Raw genomic sequence first — 5,266 nt, forward strand, 5'->3', positions numbered from 1 at the left:
ACTTTAGTTTAAACTAGCTAACAACATCACATAGAAGGAACCATTTAATTGTATCCTATTTACATAATGATGATACTTATTAGTGCCTTTACATGAACATTTACATAACATTTACATTAACATTTACATTTATGGCATTTAGCAGATATCCTATGCAGAGTAAAATGATCAGCTTTAGTGTTTAGTGATTATGCACAAAGTTACTATTTTTGGTGACAGTGTCTTAACATAGGACAGGTATACAGGACTTGGTTTAGGGTCCAGGGAGGCAAAGTGAAGCAAAGGTGTATGAGTACTGCAGGTTCTGTTATAGTCATGCCACACGCCATCCACCCACCCACCCCAGCTGCTCTCGTACACTGCTCTGATGGTCCTAATTAGTAAAACTGCCCCAGCCTCCTCCCCACCTGGGCCGGTTTTTCCTGACAGCTTATTACTGCCCTACTGGTACCCAGCCCTGGCGTTGAGAGACCTGCTCTGTAGTGTTTTCTCTGGTGGTACCCAGCCCTGGTGTTGAGAGACCTGCTCTGTAGTGTTTTCTCTGGTGGTACCTAGCCCTGGCGTTGAGAGACCTGCTCTGTAGTGTTTTCTCTGGTGGTACCCAGCCCTGGTGTTGAGAGACCTGCTCTGTAGTGTTTTCTCTGGTGGTACCCAGCCCTGGCGTTGAGAGACCTGCTCTGTAGTGTTTTCTCTGGTGGTACCCAGCCCTGGTGTTGAGAGACCTGCTCTGTAGTGTTTTCTCTGGTGGTACCTAGCCCTGGCGTTGAGAGACCTGCTCTGTAGTGTTTTCTCTGGTGGTACCCAGCCCTGGTGTTTAGAGACCTGCTCTGTAGTGTTTTCTCTGGTGGTACCTAGCCCTGGCGTTGAGAGACCTGCTCTGTAGTGTTTTCTCTGGTGGTACCCAGCCCTGGCGTTGAGAGACCTGCTCTGTAGTGTTTTCTCTGGTGGTACCTAGCCCTGGCGTTGAGAGACCTGCTCTGTAGTGTTTTCTCTGGTGGTACCTAGCCCTGGCGTTGAGAGACCTGCTCTGTAGTGTTTTCTCTGGTGGTACCCAGCCCTGGCGTTGAGAGACCTGCTCTGTAGTGTTTTCTCTGGTGGTACCCAGCCCTGGTGTTGAGAGACCTGCTCTGTAGTGTTTTCTCTGGTGGTACCTAGCCCTGGCGTTGAGAGACCTGCTCTGTAGTGTTTTCTCTGGTGGTACCCAGCCCTGGCGTTGAGAGACCTGCTCTGTAGTGTTTTCTCTGGTGGTACCCAGCCCTGGCGTTGAGAGACCTGCTCTGTAGTGTTTTCTCTGGTGGTACCCAGCCCTGGTGTTGAGAGACCTGCTCTGTAGTGTTTTCTCTGGTGGTACCCAGCCCTGGCGTTGAGAGACCTGCTCTGTAGTGTTTTCTCTGGTGGTACCCAGCCCTGGCGTTGAGAGACCTCTGCAAGTGTTTCCTGTACCCCTTTCCTTCATGGAGGCCTAGATTATTAACTCATTAGTTAAACCAGGTGTGTTGGAAGAAGGGATAATTATGATTACAGACAGGTCCAGTGATGGGAAAGACTCTCCTATACTGAGCAGGCAACAAAAATACCCTGTAAGGCGTTATAATGCGCTGCCTTGGATTTGATGATGCACTGACAACATTCCATAAGGATTAAGCTCCTTGTGTCCTTATAAAGCAAAGCAAAGTTTATTTATATGGTGCTTTTTACAATACCAGTTGTCACATTCTTATAAGGGTTTGTTGAGATTTGACTTGGACTGTGCAAGGTGCCACGGATCAGTTTCTTAACATGTGACATAAAAGGAAATTTCTGTTTGATGCAGATATGTAGTGAGAAAACGTCTGGAGAAACTCCTCCATCCTGGCAAATATATCCTTTTACTCCCTTTCTCTCTGATGAATTTTTTACACACCATCTCCGTCCGGTCTGCTCTCTCCTTGACTTTCATGATTCACCCTGTGATGTTCAGAAAGCAGGACCAGATATCTACAGGCATCGTGAAAACTTTGTCTCCCTTCTGCAGTTTTATCACTGAATCCAAAGTCTGTAACTGCATATCATTGATTAACTGGATCATTATTAATCACGATCCTCAGTTATTCTGTACTGGCAAAAATGTTTTTGTTTTGATAATATTGGTTGCATAATTTCTCAGCCATTAGCAATGTTTTCAGACAACTTAAGAAATGTCTTAAGATATGCAAATGGAACATACCAATGCTCACGGTGAAATAACACCTGTGGTGTTTATATGTTCCCAGTTTGAGAGAATGTGAAACACTGTAAGTGTCAATTCAACAGTGTGGTGTGGTTGTTTCGTGGTGTGCGATGTGGTGTGGTGTGATTTTGGCATGGTGTGGTGTGGGTGTGGTGTGGTGTGTGTTGTGTAATGTGGGTGTGGGTGTAGTGTGTGTGTGTGTGTGTGTGTGTGTGTGTATGGTGTTGTGTAATGTGCGTGTGGGTGTAGTGTGGTGCCTCATGCGTGTTTGCATGTGTCTAACACACTCTAGTAATCAGGCTGACTGATGTTTCTGCCCTAACTGTGTAATAAAGATGGAGCCGCTGGGGTGTTGCACCTGCAGGGCGTCATGTTTACGTGACGGTCAGCTGTGTGGCTGCTACCTGTCGGCCATGTCACGGCTGATGGGGAGGAGTCTGTCCAAACACTGCCTGTGGGTCTGCTTTTATCTCTCTCTCGCTCTCTCTCCCTTTCGCTCTCTCCTGCCTTCTTGCTTTCTTTACATCTTGCTCTCATTCTCTCCTTCTCTGTCTCGCACTGTCTCTTTCTCTCCCCATTATCTGACTCCCGTGTATGCCTCCCTCCCTCTTCCCCAGGTGCCTCCCCCCTAGTTCACAGTCACCTGTAGTTTTAGAGTCGTGCCTGACTTGCTGAACCTTGGGGAGAAATCACACCATATCTCTCTTTCCAGCTCCATCTGCTCTCTCTGTCTGAGATGATTCTGTTGGACACCTGTCACATGTCACTCATCCAACTGCAACCCCTACGCTGCCACTCCAACTAGACTTACTCTCCTTAAACGGTGGTCTGCAGTCAGAGTGCTCCTCGTCGGCTCATGCATACATGACTGGAATTTGGCGAATGATGCATAGTAAGTGGCATATGGAATTTTTCAATGTCAGTTAACAGCAAATAAAGACTGCTTTCTAACTTCTAGGTCTATGCAACTAAAACCATGCCCCCTCTGCTGGCCAAACCCATGAAGCGCACTAATTAAGTCTGTCTCTGTGTGTGTGTGTGTGTGTGTGTGTGTGTGTAATCCATCCACTGAAAAACTATAAACATAAATAGTAACTCTCAGATAAATAGTTAGTTGTTGATCCTCAATTGTCATAATAATGAGCTTTAACCTAAATCTATAATATTGGTCAGCTTACTAGAGATTTTACTGCTCTATGTCTGAAAGAAATAAAAGAATATAATGATTTTAATTATTTAAATCATTATAGGTTTTGGTTTTTACAACACTGCAAAATCTTTTTTGGCAAAACAGGTGGTGTTTTCATAAAACAGAATAAAACATTTTTGTTATGTGTCACGTTTACTCAGCAGAGTTGACAGTCCAACTGTGCTGGTACTCAAGTTTAAAACAGGATCTGTAAGTTCAGCAAAAACAGGCAACAGAAAGTTTAACCGGTGATCAGCAGTTCGTACTGTATGCACAGACTGTGTGGACTTTCTCATTAAAAGTGACTACAGGGCTAATGCAGCTCTAAAATCTTGATGCTACAAAAAGAAGCAGGATAATGAGAACAGAAACACCAAGTTTCATCAGAGCCTGTGCAGACATTAACTTCAAAACACACGTCAAACTCCTCAAATACGTCGAAGTGATAAGTGCGATAACTACAGCGAAACAAAGCGACACCCAGACACGCAGAGCAGGCAGCCGGCAGGCGGAGCCGACTGGATATCAGCAGGAAGTTCTGAAACCCTGGGAAACTCAACCTATCTGACAGCCGACTGTCCATCACGACAGCTCTGAATCACGTCCGCTGGGTGTCTGCGGAAGCCTGTTCGGAATCTGTGTCTCAGCCTGTTCGGAATCTGGACTACAATCTGGGATTTGTAAAATGGCCTTTATTTATGTCAAAGTTCTAGTCCTGTGAAGATTTCATCTTTCATACATTTAATTTCCCAACACCACGCTCTTCAGTCCTAGAAAGTCAATATAATCTTGTTCAAATGTGAATACAATTAAAAACAGTTCTACAGTTATACTATTACGCAGTTACATGGTTATACAGTTATACTATTAATATAGTTATACTGTAATACAGTTATACTGTTATACTATTATGCAGTTATATGGTTATACTGTTATACTGTTGTACAGTTATACAGTACACAATTCTATATACTATAATACAGTTATACCGTGCTGAAGTGTTGAATGTACACTATTAAATAAGCTCCAATGTTTAGGGAAAAAATCAGACAATCCTTACTTTTGTGATTTTATCATCCTTGGCTATCAAAATAGATAATTTCTGTTCCCACTAAACATACCACAACGCCTTTGCTTGTGTTACTATTTCTACAGGATATGCTCTCAGATGTATAGAACCAAATAAGCGCTTAGCGCACGGCCGGTTACTAAAGCCTTCAATCCAAGGACCACGCACTTTAAATAGTTCAACCCAAGTCTGCTGGCTGCACAGGATGTGGGAATGCGAGTTACACCAAAGCAGCTCTATTAATGCCACTGTTGTGATTCATGCACCATACTAGATCTCTGTGTCACTCACAAACACACATTTGCTACTGCTAATCAGAAAAGTGAATCCAGCACGTTATACACGGTTATTCCTGGAAACAGCTGTTTCCACATCCGGAATATCCATGTGATGCCTCTGATGCTGAACACGGATTATGGGAACCTGGCTCCTGCTTGCTTCATCCAATCGAAAGTTCTCGTCAGGACAGACGCGGCGTGAGCAATTAGCCAGCACTAACTCCTGGTGTGAGGAGAGCCTGTGGTTGGCACACCCTGCACCTCTGCCAAGCCCCAGCCGGCGTGCTGCTTTAGCAGATCCCTGCTACTGGGAAAGTGCTCCCAGATAATGGGACTCTACAGGTGGAATTAGTCAGGCTGAAGTCTTAAGACAGGGAAGAGACTATTAGCTCTGACAGACAGAGCAGAATGAGGCTTTTGCACTGTGACAGTGAGACTGGGAATATTACACGAGATATCGCAATAGTTCTATCACACACTGTGTTCACGTTACTTATGTCATTTCACACGGGTCATTAATT

This window comes from Electrophorus electricus, chromosome 12, assembly GCF_041902795.1.
Source record: "Electrophorus electricus isolate QZ-2024a chromosome 12, ASM4190279v1, whole genome shotgun sequence".
Classification (NCBI taxonomy): domain Eukaryota; kingdom Metazoa; phylum Chordata; class Actinopteri; order Gymnotiformes; family Gymnotidae; genus Electrophorus; species Electrophorus electricus.